Here is a 23,693-nt window from a genome sequence, read left to right on the forward strand (position 1 = left end):
AATGTAAACTATCCAAACAGAAACTAGGGCTTCATGGGCTTTATTTAAATTTAAAAATAGTAAAATTAAATAAAATTAAATATAAAACCTTAGGGAAAGGGCTAGAGTGCTTACATTACATGATATGATTTGTCCTGCAGCTGCTTCAAATTAAGAACAGGTGTAGAAGGCAGATTATGCAAATACTCGTATTAATGTAATTGTCAAATTGGTGTGTTTATCATTGTGCTTTTAAAGAGTAGACCATACTCTTATTTTAAATGTAAATTAGCTTTATTCTTGAGAGCTGCTATTGGATAATGAGCTTATAAATGAAAAATTTCTAGCACATGGTGAAACATTACTAAAATTTGACATTTTCTTTTTTAGCAATTTGTTTTGTGTATAATATGTAAAATATTAAACTCTGATTTGTCATCTTTGGACAAATATAGCTGTTGTATGGTTATAAAATTTAACTTGTGAACTGTTGGACTCATATTTCCTTTATTTTTCTTCTGAGTGCATGTGACCATTAATAAGACAGCTTTTGATCTCCTTCAGCCTGTTACCACTTATTTCAAAACCTTCATGGACCTTGTATTTCTGTTGTAAGTCCTGAAAAAGTACACTTAAAGTGAAGATTTTTGTTGTTTGTTTAAAATTACTAGCTTACTTTATAAAATGTACTGCAGGAGGCAATTATATATGAAAGTGTGTATTTTTAAAATGTTATTAAACAGAGCCTTATAGTTAGCATATTTTAAATTTATTTGTAAAAATTAAATGCTTGTACTGTGAGCTACATGATACATACTACAAAAATTTATAGATGGCTCAGTATTTTATTGAAAATTGACGAAGTTTGTTACATTTTTAAATTGCAAAGATCAAATATCAGTGGGAGTCAGGAATAAAATAATGATGGTAAGTTTTTAATATTTACTGTCTTGATAGTTAATATTAATTTCTTGAAATGAACCTAGTTGAAAAAAGTTGCAAAGTTAGTTGCCATTGTAGTTCTGTATCATGTTCATATCTTTTGTTGTTTGTTTCTCTGTCCCTGGCTACTAATCTTGGTCTATAATAGACCTATAGTCCATTATAAATAAGTACTGTACTGCATACTACTATTATAAATAAATGTTTCATTTATGTAGCAAAGTCAGTATTTTACACTGAACATGTCATACCTATCTTAAGCACTGTATGGTGCGCACAGTGCTTTAAAGAAGGTGAACTCTGCCAAACAGTTAAGAAAATCTCTGCCCTGCAGGGAACAGAATCTAAGGTCACATGCTGCAAACATGTACGCTACAATACAAACACAAATTAGCACAAGGTCTTTGTACATGGCATGTCTCACAAAACAGGTAGTGGAATATGTGTCACGGAACATGGCATGGCTTTACGACGTATTTTGAAGGAGGAAAGGAAGTGCCTGTATCATTAATGCTTCTTTTATGTCTCCTTCGCTCCCAGAAAAAGGAGTATATTCACGGGATTAACTATAGAACCGAGAGGCAGCACAATCATTCCCATCCCATATTCTCAGAACTGTGTGTTTGCAGTCTGTTACATGCCACTAGTAGAGCACAAACTAAAAAGTGTGAAGAACACATTTAAAAGAAGGAGGGTACTTTCCTCTAATGCATCCAACAAGAAAGAATAGAATGAATACAAATATATTTGTAAATTGTACCTCTTATTATGATAGTTTGACAGTAAATCATATGTCGCTGGTTCTTATTTAATCAAGTTTAAAAACCATATACACAATAAATAAATAAGTAAATACAGAAAAAAATCAGCCACTTGGAAACTTGCTTTTTTATAAAAACATCTGTTTAGAATAAAATGGGAACCTTCTGGTATAAACTTCCTGTGATAAGCTGGAGCAGATAAATCTTTTCTATAACCTAATCAGAGTGCAGCTATTGTATAATTATACAGTGAGCAGTTATCACTCTATTGTGCAAACATCCATCAGTTAAAATGACATTCTTTGTATTAATAATGATAGAAATCATTTCAATCGAATGTTATTGCAGTATCAATGACTTGCAGTCAAAATACATTTTTTGCTTCAGCTTATCTTTTTATCTACTAACTCATGTCTCTATATCTTGGATTTCAGTTGTCAATAGAGATATTTGCATGCAGAAATAATCAATACATTTCACAGGTATGCAATATGGATACCTCCCAAGATCACTCAGGACTATAACTACAGTTATTCTCTGTGTCAGCTACATTGTGGACACAGTTTGGGCATTACTACTGGAACCAGATTCTCCACTACTGGAAATTGACATGGCTCAATTAAAATCAATGGAGCCATTCTAGTTATACCAGCTAAGAATCTGGCCCAAGATCTTTTGGCCTTATTAACTTTCTCACAACCTTTTAAAGGAAGGCAGCTGAGAGAGGGGAAAAAATGACCAGGAAAAAATGATTGATGATCATATAAAGAGACATAAGGTGCCTTCAGGTCACAATAAGCACAGAATCCCATTTAACACTTGCTGTGCTACTTTGATTTGCTTTACACTTATTTGGCCTCATTTCTTTCTTTTCTTTAATTATTGTGAGCTAGATTGTGAAGTTTACATAATTGCCTTGTGTTGGGGGCAGAGCAGAGCCACACTACCCTGGGAGAATAACCAGCAGGCACACTTTCTCTCAAGGCTTCTTGGTGCACTCAGGCAGTGGAAGCAGATTGCTCCTTCTGCTGCACTGGCTTTATTCCACACGATATTATGAGGATATGTGGATTGTGTCCATGAGCATGCCGCTATCCACCACCTTTTGGGCATCTTGCTCCCAGTGAGCTTCCCAGTTACTGCTATTGTGGCAGGCTCTTGTGCAGTTATGCAAAGGGAGTGAGCTGACGTATACCTGTATATCGTTTTGCACTTTCTTAAATCCAAGCTCTGGGTTTTTAAAAAAATATTTAGAGTGCTAGGAATTTTCTGTTAGTGATTATCTGCAAATCACATTATTAAACATACCTCATCTTTGGAATTACGTTGAATGCCCCCAAAAACAAATGTTAGGGATGTGACTATATAGTTGTCTTTCAGTGAACCTTTTTTTATTTTTTCATTTTAATTCCATCAGCTTATAACATGCTCTATACTGATCACTTTATACCCAATATGGAAACCTGTTAGTTACAAACCTATAAAGCAAGCAAAAAACCCTGGACTTACGTGATCTCCTCTTGGGAACTGGTTTTTATTTTCTGAATACACCAATTACCATAATATTTGGGATATCCAAAAAATACTGAGGTTCTGACCATGGGAATGGTGGAATACTGCCAGAAGGAGGTGGTTCACAGTTGGGTCTCCTGCTCTGTTATCCATCAAAACCTTACAGTGCCAAGGCTTTTCTTTTCCTTCCTCTCACCCAGACAGAGAGGTTACAAAGGGGTTACAAAGATCCACCACCCCTTCTGAGGCCCAGAATTCTGTCCTCTCCTCTGATATAAGAAAGGCAAATCTGCTGTTGACATAGTCCCACTATAGGGTGAGGGAATGACTTGCCTACTCGGAAGAAGAGGCTAAAGAGAAGGGCTTAGTGCCAACACTATCAGAAAAAATGTCACCAATCCTGACCCCAAATTCTCCTGACTACTAAATTTCAAGAGCCACATGAGCTAGTTTCCTGGTCATGTTGCAACAGTTACCGTAGTGACTGTGATTTCACCAAGAGAGTGCATGCTAAGATGAGGTGGAGCAGAAGCTAATTTGCGCCCCTTATCTTTGCTATGATGAATATATTTCAGTCTATAGGGCCAAATTTTCTACCCGTATAACTCCATTAAAATCAACAGAGCTAGCAGAAAATTTAGCTCATAATATCAAAGTTTCTAACTATGGCTTGCTTGCAAATCACCCTTAATTACAATTTAATTATAACCACTTTCCTTTGTGTTAATTTTCTTATTAATCCCACGCATAAAGTTGACAGCTTTGGTTTTGTGTGCCGTGCTATTCCTATTCATTCACCTTTCTTTCTGTGCCCTGTCTTCATTCCTGCTAAGGCCATGCACACACCAAAAATCTGCTCTTTGCTTTATTAAGAAATCACCACCCTGTTTTCTTTTATCTTCTTCTGATGGATGCATTTGGATTGCTACATTTTTTTCAGCAGGGAAGAGTAGGAAATCTATCTCCTCCTAAACCATTACCACTGGCACCCTGTGTATTAGCCAGCAAAAATAGCATGTGTATCAGTCTATTGTCCATCTTCTCCTCTGAGCTCAATGGTAGAAGCTCTAAATCAGGAGTACTGAAATTGTTTTTACAAATCAGTGTACTGTGCAACTCTGTCCACAATTCAATGGCTAAACTGCACCGTTTATGGCATTTCTTCATAAGGAATGTCTTTGAAATAACAGATGGAAATTTAGTTATTTTTGGAATAGCAAAAGTGTGTATAGACTGCTAAATTTTTTTAAATATGTTTCCTCTGAAAATTTATAGTGACCCACTTACTTTTTGCATTCCTTTTTCTATTCATAATAGAGGCTATACTTTCACTATGCTGTATTTACTTCACATGTGGTAGTACTACAATAGCACAGCCTTTATTTGTTTTCTGAGAGGGTCTAGAATAACCTTCAGTCTTGTGATGACATCTGATTGTATGGCTTGATTTGCAGAACAGGTGAGCACCCATGACTGCATTTGAGGTCAGTGAGAGCTGTAGGTGCTCAACACCTCCAGCCCTTAAGTGTTTATGAAAATTTCAAGCTTTAAATTGCAATACACCACAATGGTCTTATTTTCGGTGCAGATTTCAACAGGTCATGTGCTTCTTGGTTTTTTCTTAGAGGAGCTTCTGTCTGAGATTTTTTTTCTGGAATTTCCTGTTTCATTTTTACTGTACTTTCTGAGTGCTGCAATGTCTATTTTTGAAGAAACTGTTGGGTACCTTGCTAAATCAACCTAAAATTGCGTGGCTTGTTTTGATTTTAACCAGAGTTACAGCTGCATAGCTGTAAAGCAGTCAGTTTCCCTTATTATGACTAGTTCTACAACTTGTACTGTTTTAAATTGCCTACAATTAGCATATTTCAACCTTATTTTTAGGTTTAAATTGCAGTGTGAGAGTGTACTCTCCTCTTAGCTAATTAGTGCTATCAAGGAACAGTAGGTTACCTCATTAGTACCATGTGCATTTAATTAAAGAAGAGAAAATTGGAGTTAACCTTCTTAGTTAATATTTTCACAGAGTGCTACAATGCCAACACCTTCAATTGGAGTCACACCCCTGTGTATCTAATTATGCACTGGTGCCAAATGAGGTTAGCAAGGATACCATCATGCTGTTGACAAAATAGTTTAGATGAAAACCTGTTTGCTGGTTTCTGACATGAAACTGTAGTTTGAACAATTTATCCTAATCTGTATCTGGCAGGATCATTAGATATTATTTTCTTCAGTCCCCCTCTTCTCAGGTGGCCACACCCACACTCAGAAAAGAAACTCACAAATTAGCAGGAATGTTGTAAGGCACATTATTCCAAAGGAACATTTCTTTGGGCTTTATCATTATATTGTAGGTACTATAGCTGTATAAACATAGGTATTCCTTAAATATGGCTACCGGTATTGTCCCAACCAATACATTTAAGATTTATATTTTAAAATAATTATTTATGACTAAATCATGATTAAATATATCAGATAAGTACATATATTATCCCCCTTTTAGGTGTGCTCAGATTTTACTATGTCTACCTTATTATTTGGGATCTATTATGCATGTAGAAAGTGGTTGCATTACCACTCAATATATCTGTTCTGTGTAGAGTTGAGTGCTCTGAATTCCCATAGGTTACAATAGAAATTTAGGGAGCTCAGCACCCCAGCTGTGTGGATTGCAATTTTTTTTATCTTCAGACAAAACAATTGAAATATGTAATATAACAAATAAAAAGTGGGACAATGAGTAGTTTATCAGTTATATAGGTGGCTGAAAATACCTGATATGCAATTTAATACAGAGAATATAACTGAAAGTCAATGAAATCTTCTGGTTTGAATTTTGATTGAATTTCAATCTTGTATTGGAGAGCACGATGCAATTGATAGGACACAGTCCGGATCCTGATATTACCTTAGCAGCATTAAGATCCTGAACCAGCAAGCTCTTAAATGTGTGCTTAACTTCAAGCACATGAGTCGTCCCATCCCCACTTTTCTGAATGGCAATTAAGCATGTGCTTAAGTGCTTTGCTGAGTAGGGATGAGGTCACTCATATGACTAACTTTAACCTGTACCCATCTGCTTTCCTGAATTATGGCTAGAATGTTCAGCACCTTGTGGAACTGAATACTTTCTGGGTGAGAACCGAAGTGGCATTTGATCCCCAGTGAAAAAGTACTGCTCCACAACAACACATTTTTAAAGTGTGAGGGCTCTTTGGATATGTTTTCATTTTTTATTGTTACCATTAATAAAACTAGATCCAATATATCCCAAATTTACTCTCTGACCCCACAGTCATTTTATCAGCCAAGCCAACATTTCAATGGGAGTCACATGCATACAGCAGCAGAGCCAAGTCTTGTATGTATTATTATTTAAATACAATTCCTGGGTAATGTTGCATCATTCCAAATAATACATTTAATTAATTTAATTACACCCATTAATTTTGGACCAGGTATTCACTGGCAGGATACTGAAGGTAAAAGTGACTAATATTTCAACGGCTTGTTTCAAAAGAATATGGATCACACTCTACATGGAAAAATGGACAGATGACCAATGAACAGGGAAATACAATTTGCATTTGGTATGATCCATTTTCTTTGAGAGTCTCTTAAAGAGATACTGTACAAAGAAAAACCACAAGAGAAAAAGACATGAGCCTTTAATTTTTGTGTAAAGTATATATTAGCATGGATAGAAGGAGAGGAAAGGGTAGGTGATGTGGTATATACATACTAGTATTTCATAATTGCTTAAATTTATAATATCTCCTGGGTGCTTTGTTCTGCCTCCATATTTAAAATCCCTTGTATTCCCACATAACTGTAGTCTCTAAATGTCTGTTTCTTCTCTGTATTAATTTTCTTAAAATGGAAAAAAAAACCACTCCACAACTACAAAATTAATTTTACAATTTCAGAAAATTAATGACTCTATTTTAGGCAGTTAAGCATTTCAACAGATTCCTAGAAGTGTAAAAAAAGAAAAGAACGGGTATAGATCCTGAACTGTGATTTAAGAGGATTATACTACATAGTACATTGTCTATACGTACCTATTAATGGAAAACATAGGTGACAGTGTGAAGAACTTTTCTCAGATTAAAGAGGACACTCTTAAAATAGGAAGAAAACATGTTTTTTTTATTGGAGAAGAGGTTTGCCTAAAGATGTCACAGTAGCAAGAATATTTTTATTGGATACAACAAAGGACCAGCTTCATTAATAGTTACAAAAACATGTTTTTAGTGCTGTTTTGTTTGTTTTTCTCATAAAAATATATCAGATGTATAGATCATCGCTAATTTTATTTGAGAGGGATAGGGAAATGCTAGTTATGCACTGCAGCAACTAAATTAAAAATGTACACCATTACCCTTGAATGTGTGCATTGCAAAGCACAAATAAGGTTCAGTTTATTAATTATTAAAATTAAGTACACAAGATGAGCTAAAATGTTCATAAACTAGAATTCACAACACTACATTGCATTTATTTAAATGTAAGCTTTTAAAACCTTTTTTTAAAAAAAAAACCTCGACTTTTTTGCATTTCTAGAATGCCTTTTCTCCACACAGCACGGGGCATCTGTGATCTTTCACAAAAACAGCAGCTCTTTACATTTCAGAGTGAGGAGGAGATTCACTTCCTTGAAGTCACTACTAAAGTGAACATTAACATGGTGCAGGACGAGGCATCTTTGAACTACTTGTAATTTATGTCTTTTACCTCTGTAAACCTATGTAATGAATTTTCAGAAAAAAAATTATCCAGATCACCAATCTCTGGTGTAAACCAGCATATTCCATTGTTGGGATATTCAGTGTAGCTATGACAATTTGCGGATCTGGCCAAAACTTTCTAATATTGTCCATATGTTCATTCATGGAATATACTAGTTATTTGAAGATAAAGAAGATAGACTATCTAAGTTCACAAAAAGAAAAGGAGTACTTGTGGCACCTTAGAGACTAACCAATTTATTTGAGCATAAGCTTTCGTGCTTATGCTCAAATAAATTGGTTAGTCTCTAAGGTGCCACAAGTACTCCTTTTCTTTTTGCGAATACAGACTAACACGGCTGTTACTCTGAAACCTATCTAAGTTTGTTCTTTGCTAACAAAGATTTGTTTTTATTAATGTAGTGTTTGAAAATTGCTGGCTACAGAGCCAAGGTGACTGAAGTCCTCAACGTGCTAAACTGGTACAGCATAGACAGCAGCAATGCAAGGAGGTTCCCTCCACTGCTCTACCAATGTGACTGAAACCTGAGCTGGACGGGGACCACCTCTGGTGGTGAGGGGGCGTAGTACAGCTAAATGTGTCTGTTGGCCTTTCTTCTGAGACTGCCAAGAAGGTGTCCATTTATTGTGATATTTCACCAAATTAGTCAACTACAGCCAAATACTGTATGGCACATGCCCCAATACAAATTAATGTAGCACCAGTATTGCCAACTGTAAGCTGAAAAAAATAAGTAAAAGAGAGTTGTCCCAGTGCTTAGAGCTAGTCAAAAGGGTAACTTTAAAAAAAGAGAGAGAGAGAGAAATAATGTGTAATACAATGCAGATTTTCATGAATGTTACATTCAGTTCTGCTGTTAATTTCTGTTGCTTTTCCAGACGAAGTTCTGTACATCTTATTTTGCTTTGTTTTAGTAACAAGGTAAAACATTAGCTTGTGTGCAGTATTAGCAGATTTAACCTAATCATTTTTACTGTTAGCACAATTAAAATTCAGATTTGTGTTTACTTTAAAGGGTATTGTTGAATAGGCTAATAGCTAACACAATTACAGTACACATAGGGGTACATGTTAAGCTGCACACCTCCCATTGGCTTTAATGGAGGTTTTCTGACTAAATCTCCATGCAGCGCTTTGAAAATGTTCCCCATAGAGTTAAGAAAGCCACTATATTAAGTTGGCTTTAGAGTGTAAGCATGGGGTGTTTTTTGTAAGTTTGTTGGAAAAGCATAATAAAAAATAATAAAATACAAAATAAAAAGATTTGTATTGAACTAGATCCTCAGATGGTGTAAATCTGCATTGAACCATTGGGTGAAGTTACACTGATTTCTACCAGCTCAGGATATGGCCATTAAATACAAATTGAATGTATTAACATAACATAATATTGACAGACAAATCAAAAATAGAGTTACGGCTACACAGATAGCCTTGACGTGCCATGTTGTACCTGCATTCCACAGCAATTGTCTCTCTCAATCTTGTTGCTGTTTTAATTTTAACTGGCTTATTCATGCCTATTAAGGTGAATGGGGGTTGTGTGTTACTCTCCCTTTAAAATTTTGTTCCGACTCATCTTACTTCTTAATAAGATTTGTGATGCCATTATGGCTTCATGACAAACATATGTGATGAATAGCTGTTGGCATGGTCACCTGCTAATTTACAAAAAAAAATCTTGTCCAATTCATTATATTTTCCATATCACTAAGTATACTTTATCCACTTTAAGAACTTAACTGCCTATTTTTCAGGGGGGAAGAATAGCTATTTTTCATTTAGAGTGGTGGGAGCAAGGAGATGTGTTTTTTGCTGATCCTCGTCTTCTAACATGGGACTTTTGCTCAGGCTTGGAAAGCTTGGAAACTATTTGACTCACTTTTTAGCAACAGAGGAAATGCTCTGAAGCTAATCCTACCTTTTTGTATGAGTCCATTCTATCTCTTATATTTAAAACGTTCTTCTTCCAGTCATCTAACAGTCATGAAATGTAATAATGACAGCCAACCCATTTGGGTCTTGAGCTACAAAATATGTTGTTTAGATGAATCCAGATTGTTCTTTGGCATCCATTCCCACCATTATTAGCCCATTCTGAATATTTCCAAAAGTAATCCAAAAACAGCAAATTAAGACTATAATGATAAAAACCTCTCCAAGTATGACAGAATAATTGCACACATGATTGCCCTCATCATATCCCATGGACATTCCCTCCTGTTCATCTGAGCAGGGGTAGAATTGTTGTGATGAAGTGCTAGTTAACCTCAAGCAAATGAAGCAACTGAAGTCTAAAAGGGATCTGGATACTTATTTTATCAGCCATTTGTCATAGCAAAACAAGCGACAGACATTATTAGTTCATAGGCTCCAGTCTCTGGCTGTATTTCACCCCTATTCCTGGGTTTCAGAAAGACAAGAATTCAGCTCCTTTTCCCATGCCTGGCTGTCATAGAGAATAAGAATCGTCTGCATTTGAAAGGTATTTAGATATGTATTTACACAAAAGATGTGAAAGTGAATTGTCAGGCCACATCAAAGTGCTCTGCCACTTCCATGACCCAAAAATCAGGCAGCAATAATTCTCTAACCCCAGCTACCCTAGTAAAAGAGAAAAGCACAGCATTCCCTGACAGTGAGCCCGAGAGTGACACCTTTCTGTTATTGTGGAGAAAGCTCATCTCCTCCACCGAGCGCTATCCTCTTTCATATATGATTGTTAAATGAGCCACAAATGAAGGCTACTCCTTCATGTCTGGTATCTTAAGACAGTTTCTGTAGGGCGAGGCAGGTTCTCTCACCTCTTACCACCCTGCTGCTTGAACGGGGCATACCTTGTCACTGATAGTAAAGGACCTTGTCAGTTTTTATACTCTTACATATGAAATTTTCTTCTTTTTCAAAATATCAGAATTACTTGTCCCATGAAAGAGGAACTGACACAAAAATCAGTATTAAAATAATGTTGAGTTTGTGACAGCAACCAACAAAGTTAATAAAATTAAAAGCTAAAGTTGACACTTTCTTTCACTGTCCTATTCTGCTCAGCTATTTAATTAGTCTTATATCAGACCATGATAATATTCACCATGTATATTGAAATATCTAGGCACAACAGGACAAAGCCTTACTCTCAAATTCCCTTACAATATCAATTTATGTTATAATTCTAGTGTCCTTGGGGAGAGATCCTGCTCCTTCCCTATGGCCTCAAAGTTACTTGACACTGCAGAAGAGACACACCTCCACTACAGAAAGGGAAGTAGGATTTGGCTTCTGTAAAGAAAAATCACATTTTTTTCAGTCAGCGAGAATGATTTGCGTGAAACAACAAAATAGAGTAACAAGTGGAACCAGTAGATATCACTCATAAGGACTTTCAAAAAGCCTTTGACAAAGCCCTCGCTGGGATGATTTAATTGGGGATTGGTCCTGCTTTGAGCAGGGGGTTGGACTAGATGACCTCCTGAGGTCCCTTCCAACCCTGATATTCTATGATTCTAAGTCCTTCAAAAGAGTTTATTAAGGAAACTAAATAGTCCTGGGTGAGAGTTAAAGTTCTGTCATAGTTAGAAACTGGCAAAGTGACAGAAGATAGAGTAAGGATAAATGGTCAATTTTCAACATGGCAAAAGGTTAACATTTAGTTACACCAATAACCTGTACTCAGAACAGCATTGTTTAATGCATTTATTAATGATCTGGATAAAGGGCTGAACAAAGAAGTGGCAAAATTTGTAGATTACACAAAAATAATAGATAATTGGGTGCTATGACAGCAGATAAAATTCATTATTGACAAATGTAGGGTAATGCACTTTGGAAGGGAATAATTTAAACTACTCATAAACAGTGATAGGTTCAAAATTAACTGGTAATAACTTAGGGAAAGAGCATTTTTGTGGACAGACAATTCAATGAAAACCTCTGCTCCTGTATGCAGTAGAAGTAAAAAAAAAAAAGCAAACAATCAGGATGTATAAAGAATTATTAGAAAATTATATTGAAAAATATTATAATGTCATTATTTAAATTGAAGATACAATTTCACTTGGAACACTGTGTTCATCTCTGGGCACTCCATTTTAGAATAAAACATGCCGTGGAGTGGCTTGAAGGAGGAACATTCCTTTTTCCAGTCTGCACAGACATCCCCAGCATGCAGTCCAACCATTATGTATTATGCAGTGATTTTCAGGAATCAGCCCTCTGTGTGTATATGCATCTCCCAGGGAAGTAGCCATGTACATCAAGAGAGAACTAAAAAAGAAAAGGAGTACTAGTGGCACCTTAGAGACTAACAAATTTATTTGAGCATAAGCTTTCGTGAGCTACAGCTCACTTCATCGGATGCATTCCACTGAATGCATCCGATGAAGTAGAATGCATCTGATGAAGTGAGCTGTAGCTCGGATGCATCCGATGAAGTGAGCTGTAGCTCACGAAAACTTATGCTCAGATAAATTTGTTAGTCTCTAAGGTGCCACTAGTACTCCTTTTCTTTTCGCGAATACAGACTAACACGGTTGCTACTCGAAAAGAGAGAACTAAGTTTCCTTAATGTTATCTATAGGTGTTTATGTATGTGTGAATAGTACTTTTGTCAGCAAAACCATTATTTCAACACCAAATAATTATGGTGACCAGATGTCCCGATTTTATAAGGACAGTCCCGATATTTGGGGCTTTGTGTTATATATGTTCCTATTACCCCACTCCACCCCCTGTCCTCATTTTTCATACTTGCTATCTGGTCACCCTACAAATAATTAATTAGTCCATTTTTATATACAATGTACTGTCCTATGATTTTTCTTTAACTTGTTATTAATAATCATCTACACAAACAATATGCTTGTTGGCCAAAAAGAATGCTTCCCTGAATATACCATTTGTGCAGAATTTTCATTTCTGGGTATTGTGCCCTCTAGCACAAAAAAGGCATCCTTCATCAAGCTCAAAGGATTTTGGTTTCTGTGCACAGCAAATCCCCAAGCACACTAATCACTGCCCTTGTACCTTTCAGTGAGTTTCTTTTTGACTGCAGACATCTCAGACTACAGCTCTCTGTAGATGCTGTTCTACTGCAGATACTGTTTGCTTTTTGTTTTTTAAATATCTTTTACTTGGGTGGCCATGTGGCTCTATCACTGTTGCTGCTCCAGGAGTGTTGCCATAGTACCAGTCTCCGAAAAACTCGGAGAAAGAATCTCACTTTTGTGGCCTCGGTCTTTCTATTTTGCATAAAGTGCTTTGGTGCCTTTGCTCAGCCTTCAGAGAACTGTTATCCTAAGAGATTATTCTGATTGAAATCGTAATGTATTTAAATAAGCAGGGGAGTATTGCATTACATCTCCTGTGTCAGGAGATCTGGGAATTATGGGAGTGCGTTCTTTGCCAGAAGACATTCTTCATGGCTCCAGACCTAGCATGCAAGGAAGACACTATTAGACACCATCTGAGTCAACTGAGATAGATCCTCACATATGGGCCCTAGGTTGGGTGTCTCATTCCATCCCAATCCTTTTCTCTGACAGCTTGATTGCTAACAGGAACACAGGCATGTAGGACTGGAAGGGACTTTCTGGGTCATTGAGTCCAGCCCCATGTATTGCAGACAACCCTGTCATGTAACAAGATAATGGCCAAAGTCATGAAGTGTCCGAGTACATATCTTATGTTCTCCTGACCTCTTTGAAGCCATCTACCAGAAGAATTAACATTTTTAGTGGAAAGATTTGCAATATACTACAAACAGGGCCTCATGGGAGACTTAGTTTTCTCACACAAAAATAAAACCTGCTTGGCTACATTTGGCATGAGAGTCTATCTTGAAGACTAATACCATCTGGATTCATTTGGCAGCTATTTTGGCCTGCCATAAACTAGTCAAAGGTTTGACCCATTGTCTCTGCAGCCCCCATCATCAGGTTCATGCCAGACTTGACACTTAAAAAAACCCACCTATTATATGATATTAGTGCTCAAGTTTATTGAATGGAAAGTTGGTTTCTTGGTGGCAGTGACTTCGGCTCATAGACCAAATGAACTCTCAGCCCTTATACCAGATTTTCTGAGAAGGTACTTCTACAGACTCACTGGAGATTTTTTTCCAAAGTTGTGTCAGAGTTCCACCTATATGAGCCTATCATGTTGCCCACATTCTTTCCATGCCCTCAATTCTTTCCCATAAGCTTATCATTAAAAGATCCTTGGCATTCCATTGGAAGCAAATGAAAGCCTTTCGAAAGCTTCCGAACTTCTTGTTACATTCGTTATCAATTTCTTAGGAAATGACTTCACTAAGGGGACTACATCTAAATGGCTTTCTCCTTTTCACATTCTTGTGCCCCGTATGGCCTAAAATTGGAAGATCATATGAAGGGTCACTCCACCTTGGTGATATTTCTGATTCAGTCATATGTGAAGCAGCTACATGGTGTTCACGCCATACATTGACAAGACATTATTGACTAGATTTAGTTTTCAGGGAGGAATCCCACTTTGGTCTCTCAGTCATGCAGAACATGTTTTCAAAGTAGTGGAGCTCAAACTCTCTGTCCCTTAGACTTTCGTTGCTTTCAAAGTGTCCTTTATATGAGCTAGACAGTTTTTTGCATTTTTGAACCCATCCCACTGGCTGTTAAAGTGATAGTATAATGGTTTTTTTTCCTCCTGCAGATAATAGCTCATCTTAATTAATTAGCCTCTTACAGTTTGTATGGCAACTTCCACCTTCTCTATATGTATATATGTATCTTCTTACTATATGTTCCATTCTATGCATCCGATGAAGTGGGCTGTAGCCCACGAAAGCTTATGCTCTAATAAATTTGTTAGTCTCTAAGGGGCCACAAATACTCCTGTTCTTTTTGAGAAGTATCTTATCCTTCTCTTTTATTAGATTAAAAAACCTACTTGTTCATATTGTTGGCACTGGCCTTGTTGTTGTTACCTGTTGCAGTTGTTAAGGTTACATTTTCTTTTGGGACATCCCTCAAGCTACTCCCTCTCCTGAAGTGAGAATCCTTCATAGAGGGTATCTTAAGAGAAGGAACAGATACTTTACTTTGTAATTCTGTTTCTCTGAAGATGTCATCTTGCAGATTTCCCACTTACCAATACATGTCTCCATCATATTTAAGAAGAACTTTTTTTTAATCTTACACTTTGATTAATAAGTCGTTTTGCCTTCCACTTCAACTGTTTTGTTTTGTGATTTGTTTACAAAAGTGGGGGCTTCACTTCCCACTCATTCAGAAACAGAGATCTCTAAGGGTAGCTTATTAGAGTCATGGATGGTATTGGTGTAAGTGTGTATGGCTTGTGCCCAGACTGACTACCTCTTCCCTCAGGGACCAAATATCTCATAGAGTTTGAGAAATTCCAGCAATCTTGCCCTAGGGAGGATCATATAGAATATTCAAGGAAGCAGAACTATGAGGTAAGTATTTTTTCCTTCTTCAAGCAGATTAATGTTTGAACAGCAGAATTAAAACCCCATCATAAAAAACTCAGAGACAAAAATGAGAAGAGAGAATAGGTGCATGCTTATTTTACGAAGCAATTCATAACAAATTGTAGATTAAACATATTTGTAATAAAAAACAAAATATTCCCTTACCTGGATTGTTAGTGTATGATAAGTTTTATTTTTTAAAATTCAATTTAAAGAATCTAATTTTCACCATTTACAATATATTACCCATTTAGGTTTTTATACTTCACTCACTTCGATTATAAAAATAGTCCATTCAATTTCACATTTCTTTCCAAGTCATGTTCACTTTCTGGTTCTCATTAAGTCTTTTTTTTTTCTTCCTGGAAGCAGAGAGACCTATACCTCAGTCACTGAGCTCTAATGTTTTCTTTTTTTGCTGTTACAGCAGCTAGCCCTGAGACTCTGAAGAAAGAACAAATTTTAACAAGGAAACTGTAAGAAGTGAGAGAGGAAGGGTTGTAATAATTGTTCATCCATCCAACCCCTGGATTCTGTGCTGTATGAGGAAAGAGGCCTTCAGTAATGTTGCTCTCCCCTACTTCCTCCTCTTTGGGCTTGGATTCTGTGTCTTCAGAGGTTAATGGTCAACATGCAACAGAGTGTGGACGGTATCATATACAGTCATACCCACATCACCACATCTCATACCTTCTACCTCCGGGTTCTACTGTCTTTAGCTGTTTGCAGCCATTTTTCTTCTCTGTTCTCCCATCTGCTATGCCCTTGTTAAAGTCTGCAGTTGAACGTGTTTTGAGTTCTGTCTCAGCAGAAAGTGTCCTAATGCTATGCTAAAGAATTTGTAAAGCTCACCAGAGTGGTTGCAGATGAACTAGGTCAAGACGTCGCAAGATGCATACTAACAGACTCTATCCATTTGTCATCCTTTCTGTAATACTATTCCTTTTGGCATCTATTTAAGGGTTAGCTCAATAAGGACCTCATCCATATATTGCCACCTCACCTCTATCTCAGAGGCTTGAATATAGATGCAGATTCTAAGTCTTAAGTCACTGCTCTAACCTTTGGGGTTTCTAGAGGAGGAGCATCAAGTAGCTTTCCAGTGCCCCGAGATGATGTCTCCCTCACAGGGCCATATATAATCAATTACTTTCTGAGCAAGTAGCAATAGAAGGGCTTGCTGGCATATTTCAATCACCAGCTTACCTTACTCCTCCTTTCCTAAGACTACCTTTCATTTTAGGAAGCCATACTGTTCTAATCTGGGACATTTCAAACTTCAAAGGCAATATAGACCCCCCCAGAATAATAAAGTTTGATGTTTCCACTTCAGAGAGATAATTGGAGGTTCCCATCTTCTTCTTAGTCATAAGTCTCCTCATCAGGCATGAATGTACACAGAAGTCCTTTCCATGAACCTGAACTGCACATATCTCTGTATGTCAAGGCCCCTGCGCTGCCTTTGTTTTGCCTTGGATTATGTGTATTTTTAATTTTGTTTCTGCCCTTTGTGCTTCTGGCTTTGTTTCCTATTATATTTATGAAACTCTTGGTGGTTGATATATTTTCAATATTAGGCACTGTCCTATTCTGTGTAATTTAGCACATCACTGGCAGAGCACACCAGAAAAAAAATCTATTTTTGAAAATTAATAATTAAGTTAGAGAAAAGAGGAAGAGAAGGAAGGAAAGAAAAAAAACGTAAAGAAAAGTATCCTGAACTTTGTGAAAGAACAAAAATTCTGTAAAACATGTCAAATGCCTACTGTAAATAAAGCCCTATTAAACGTCATATTCTTCATTTACATTTGTGAGAATGATTCAAGGCAATCATTAGATATAGCCTCTCACTTTAGTTTGTTTTAAAATCTGGTAAAGGGATGCATTAAGACTTTATAGGTACTAGCAGATAGTTCAATATCTAGCTCCACAGCGATTTGACTGACTTCCCATATAAAACTAGTGAGCTGCTAGTTATCTTGTTTCTGCTGAGGCATTCCTACAAAGAGATGTCTACCTGTTGAACAGAGAGAGCTGAGACATCAGCTGGGAAAATCTAGAAGACCACTACATTGTCTTGACTAGCAACATGTTTATTCTGCATTTTAAATTTGATTTCAGCTGTGGACTCTGGTGTGTTGCTATGTATGGTAAGATCACTTCCTGTATTAAGCAATGCTTGCCACATTTTCTGACTCAAAATGTTTCTCATGTTGTAGCCTAAGAAAGAGGGGAAATTACTTAGTGGTAATTCAATTTCTCATAGTCTTCCTCACATCTTACCCTATGTCCTCCCCTTCATTCTTGAATTTATATTTTATTTTTATTTGAAACTAGGGTTGTCAAGCAATTACAAAAAATAATCATGATTAATTGCACAATTTAAAAAATTTATCGCACCGTTAAACAATAATAGAATACCATGTATTTAAATATTTTTGGATGTTTTCTACATTTTCAAATATATTGATTGCAATTACAACACAGAATACAAAGTGTACAGTGCTCACTTTTTTTTGTTTACAAGTATATGCGGTATATAAAAACAAAGGAAGTAGTATTTTTCAGTTCACCTAATACAAGTACTGTGGTGCAGCCTCTTTATCATGAAAATTGAACTTACAAATGTAGAATTATGTACAAAAAATAACTCCATTCAAAAATAAAACAATGTAAAATTTTAGAGCCTGGAAGTCCACTCAGTTCTTGTTCAGCCAATCGCTCAAACAAGTTTGTTTACATTTTCAGAAGAGAACACTGCCTGCTTCTTGTTCACAGTGTCACCTGAAAGTGAAAATAGGTGTTCTCATAGCAGTGTTCTAGGCAGCATCGCAAGATATTTATGTGCCAGATGTGCTAAAGATTCATATGTCCCTTCATGCTTCAGCCACCATTCCAGGAGACATGCATCCATGCTGATGATGGGTTCTGATTGATAACAATCCAAAGAAATGCAGACCGATGCATGTTCATTTTCATTATCTGAGTTAGATACCACCAGTAGAAGGTTGATTTTCCTGGTGGTTCAGGTTCTGTAGTTTCTACATTGGAGTGTTGCTCTTTTAAGACTTCTGACAACATGCTCCACACCTTGTCCCTCTCAGTTTTTGGAAGTCACTTCAGATTCTTAAACCTTGGGTTGAGTGCTGTAGCTGTCTTTAGAAATCTCTCATTGGTACCTTCTTTGCGTTTTGTCAATGAAAATGTTCTTAAAATGAACAACATGTGCTGGTCATCATCCGAGACTGCTATAACACTAAATATATGGCAGAATGCAGGTAAAACAGAACAGGGGACGTACAATTCTCCCTCAAGGAGTTCAGTCACAAATTTACTGAATGTATTATTTTTTTAATGAGTGTCATCAGCATGGAAGCATGTCCTCTGGAATGGTGGCCAAAGCATGATGGGGCCTACAAATGTTTAGTGTATCTGGTGCATAAATACCTTGCCACGCAGTTGTCAGTTCTCACTTTCTGGTGACATTATAAATAAGAAGTAGACAGCATTATTTCACATAAATGTAAACAAACTTGTTTTTCTTAGTGATTAGCTGAACAAGAAGTAGGACTGAGTGGACTTGTAGGCTCTGAAGTTTTACATTGTTTTGTTTTTGAGTGCAGTTATATAACACAAAAATTCTACATTTGTAAGTTGCACTGTCACGTCAAAGAGCTTGCACTACGGTACTTGTATGAGGTGAATTGAAAAATACTGTTTCTTTTGTTTATCATTTTTACAGTGCAAATATTTGTAATAAAAATAATATACACTTTTATTTCAATTACAACACAGAATACTATATTAAAATGTAGAAAAACATCCAAAATATATAATAAATTTCAATTGTTATTGTATTGTTTAACAGTGCAATTAAAACTGCGATTAATCGTGATTCATTTTTTTTATTGCAATTCATTTTTTTGAGTTAATTGTGTGTAGAGTTTCCAGTTCAAACATTGCAGTACTGGTAACCTAAATGTGAAACTGACTAAACAAAAGTGAAAAATTTCTGAACAGACAAGTGTAAAATTGTAAACAGGCAACACAGAAAGAGAAATGTATATTGGACTTTAAAAATATTTAAGTAATAATGTATTGGGTGATCTTTTGTTACGAATGTTAGGAAAATAAAGTTCTTTATTTTTTAAGTTGTTGCTGTGTTTTTAACTCAGATTCTGAGATATATAATGTACAACTGAAAATGTTTCGTAGATGGATAGATTTTTAGTGCCAGAAGGAACCATCATTATGATCATCTTAGTCTGACCTCCTGCGTAACACAGGATCTAGAACCTCACTCCCTGATTCCTTCACCAATACCACAACTTCTGTTTAAGCTATAGCATATCTTTTAGAAAGAGAACCAGTCTCAATTTAAAGATTTAAGGTGATGGAGAAACTGCCATGTCTCCAGGCAAGTTGTTCCAATGGCTAATTACCCTCACTGTTAAAAAAAAAAAAGTGCTTTATTTCTGGTCTGCATTTGTCTAGCTTCAGTTTCCAGACACTGAATTTCGTTAAACCTTTCAAAATATTGAGACAAAGAATAATGGCAAAATTCCAATCAACAAATCAGATGTACTACAACTATTGAATGCACCGTTACTCAACTTTCTAAAGCTGGAGATTCACTTTGTCAGTAAGTGGAACTAGGAAGATTAAACTACAAAATATCTATCGCTGTATCTATAGCTAATTCTTAGTTACAATGTAAGCATTGTGATATGTGTCATAATTACATGACATCACATATTGATTGATCTTCATGATGCAAACTTCCAGTGCAATGTTAGGGTATCAGCATGTGACTGCTTTGTCATTCAGTACAATCTCCTTTCCCCGCAGAACACAGGCTTCTGAATAGAAGGGGAGGGTATTTCTCCCCTTTCATCGTATCTTCTATAATCTAAACCAGGCTCCTGGAGTGGAAGTGTTTCTTCTATTTTTCCCTGAATCCACCCACATATTGGTTGCTATAATAGTAGGGAGCGATCCTGGTGACTACTGTCTGGTAGTTCCCACACATGTCAGGAAGCATGAGAATCATTCCTGTGATCAATATTTTGCTTGCTGTTCGTAAGCAATAGGAGCTCTGATAAAACACATGAGTTCTGTAAGAGTCTTATGCAGGTCTAGATTCACAGACTGAGTACCACTGATCAAATGCACAAAAGTTAAGAGGCAAGGTTGTTTCTTTCCCAACCATTTATTAAAGTTACGGTTTTCAAGATGAGCAAAGAAAGAACTGTAATCATTGAGCTTCCATTCATTTCAATTGTACAAGTTTTTCAAAAGTTGGCTGCAGAAGCACCAAGTTGGGATTGTCCAAAGCATTTTAACTCTTAGTAGACTCTAAGAAACAGAGTTCCAAACTGCTGTTAAGGAATGTCAGTAACTTTTGACATCACCTTCCAGGACCTGACCAGTAAAGTCATGTAACCTTTGACTTGGCTTGTCAATATTTAAAGTCACAAGTAAAAAGAGGGGGGAAAGAGACTTCCTTGGCCAGGACTAATTTTAGTACTGTTTACTTTTCTGTGTACACTTTATATTTAGTTACCATTTATAAATATCTTATTATCTTTGTTAAATTTTATGATGCTTTATAGCATGTTTGATTACTTTAATTGATGTATTAAACATGCACATGTATTTTAACAATATTTGCATCTTATAATATGCTTCATAAAACTTGTCAAAGCATCATCAGTTAAACATTTATATTACAAATGTACTTCGTGATGTTTGTAATAAACTGTAAAGAACTACCTTTCCTTCAGCTTTCAGAGTAGCAGCCGTGTTAGTCTGTATTCACAAAAAGAAAAGGAGTACTTGTGGCACCTTAGAGACTAATCAATTTATTTGAGCATACGCTTTCGGGAGCTACAGCTCACTTCATTCATAAATCTAAATAATGCATTTCTAAGTTCTACCTTAATTTAAAGTATTACCATGGTTCCAGTTAAATCTGATGCACTGTCTTAATTGATGGTGGCCATCATGTTTCAAAAGGTGCTTTCCATCTGCTTTTTCGATTAATTTGCTTGCCCAGTAGTAGCTCTGGATAATTTTAATTAATCTGTAAATATTTACAAAATAATCTGTTTAAATTTTGGAATTTCAACCTCATATGTGCTACTCTCAGCCAAAGTGATCTGGATTGACATTGTTAATGATTTCCTTTAATGATATCTGATGACGTATATTGTTTGTTGTACATGGCCATTGCATAGGTAATGACCAGTAGGACAAAGAACTCTTTCCTTGATTAAAGTTTTTAAAACTATATTTTTTTCCGTAAATCAGCCAGTTCACTCTGTTCAATATACCATTCCACACATTATTTTGAATCTATTTCCATTAAGCTAAGTTTAGTGGAAATTTCTTCATCATAAGGATTACAATTGAGATGGTCTTTATGTTCTGTCTGGCCAGCTAGCTAAACTCATATAATTCATATATATATTACACTGTTATATCTAAGTATGGCATGTGTGGAGTTGAATGACTATCCAATATTGAAAGGTTGCCATATACCCTAGTTGTCATGTATCAGAAAGTAATATGTATCATGATTTCTATCAGCCATATTTCAGTTTTGGGGACGTCAGTGTTTTTACGTAAGTTTTGGTGAAAATAGCTGTCTAGTTATATCAGACATGTAAGCTGTATTTTTCACTATGATTTTGATTTTACAGTGGCTGCCATTTAAAAGTGATTTTACCAGGACTTACCATATCACCATATTGAAGAGAATACACCGGTTTTTCCTCTTCTAAACACTAGGAAATACTACCAGTACTCTCTCTTACAGTGATGGTAACTCTGTTGGCAAAGGACAAGGTTTTAATTATCAGAAGCCACTGTATGGCTATAAATATCTACAGTAGATGTACTTGTATCTGTACTGAAACCTAAACATACTTACCTACTTATGCTGAACTATGCAGTGATTGCAGTATGAGTTAATTAATATAAACAAGCAAATTTCTGACTTATGTAGCACAGCATCATGTTGAAATTTTGCACTGGTGCTTTAAATAGGAAGTTAGTTAAAAGGGACAGGTAGGGGATTTGTGGGTGTGCGTTTGAAAGAGGGAGAGGAAGAAAGTGAGGTTCATTAGTTTCTGTGAGTTTCCTTCAGTGGATAGTTGATTAGGGAGATTGAATGTGCTATCATAGAATAAATTGATTGCATTACTTGTATTCTTCTTTTGTTATTAATTGCACTTAAAGAAAACCATAGTCAACAGGTGGTGATGACGTCGTCATATCTTTATGCCTACAGTTGTAACCTTTTGTTTTTACTCTGGCTGACTGTCTGGAGCAAATTTTAGGTCATATAGAGATAGTCATTTACACCTGTACAAAGTGGATATAACACTGTACTATTCTGATTTGGTAGCTCTTTTTATCATTTGTGCACAGATATAAATGACTACACCAGGTGCAAGATAGCAGGGAGTCAAACTCAGGTTCTCTCTCTCTTTTTTAATTTACTGCTTATGAACAGATCTAGACTAATTGCCCTGGAGATTGAAGTCTTCTATCGCCAGAACAGATACAGTACAAGTAGCAGCAGTCCAAGCTTCTCTACAGAGCCAAGTAAGCTCTGCATACACCATCTCTAGGGAGGAGAGAACAATTCATTCCATGTCAACTCATTTCTTAGCCTCACCGCCATGGGTGCACAATGCCAGTTAGCTCGAGATTTTGATGGTGTTTTTTGGTGATGTGGATATCTGGACTTGAAATTACTGATTCCACACAGGCTTGCAGGTCTTCATCAGACTTTCAATTCGCTGTAACCTAAATAGGATTTGAATCACTGGTGACCCAAAGGTGAAATACTGTATATTACATTACAAATGTTGTAGCCATCGTATTTGCCATTCTGTTAGGTTGTCATCTTAGTTTTGGTAAGTTTTTGTATCACTGAGAATATTAAAAATATCTAAAATACAGGAAGCCTATTTTTGGAAAGAATGTAGTTGCTTTTGTTCAGTGATGTTTGTGTGTGTGTTGTTGTGTTGCCTTTCAAATTGCCTATATGCTTATTTTCTCTTGCAAAGCATTTGACCAACTTACTGCTCTCTGCCCACTAACCCATCTTCATATTTTTATACTCCAAGCATCTGAGCTGCTTCTAACATCTGCCATTTTAAAAAGAAAGTAATTTCCCACAACAGTACTTTCTATTTCCTCCTTCCTGTGTGATTTTTCCCCAGAACTGTACTGGCTTGAGTGTCAGGAATGGCAGTATTCAGTCCTGAAGCAGT

General features: G+C 36.3%; 1 protein-coding gene across 7 annotated transcripts in view; it reads left to right on the top strand.

Moving 5' to 3' along the window:
- FOXP2 (forkhead box P2) overlaps nt 1–23,693 on the top strand; it is a 555,287-nt gene that overhangs the window by 431,473 nt on the left and 100,121 nt on the right. The window lies entirely within an intron of this gene.

The sequence above is a fragment of the Lepidochelys kempii genome, chromosome 1 (assembly GCF_965140265.1).
Source record: "Lepidochelys kempii isolate rLepKem1 chromosome 1, rLepKem1.hap2, whole genome shotgun sequence".
Classification (NCBI taxonomy): domain Eukaryota; kingdom Metazoa; phylum Chordata; order Testudines; family Cheloniidae; genus Lepidochelys; species Lepidochelys kempii.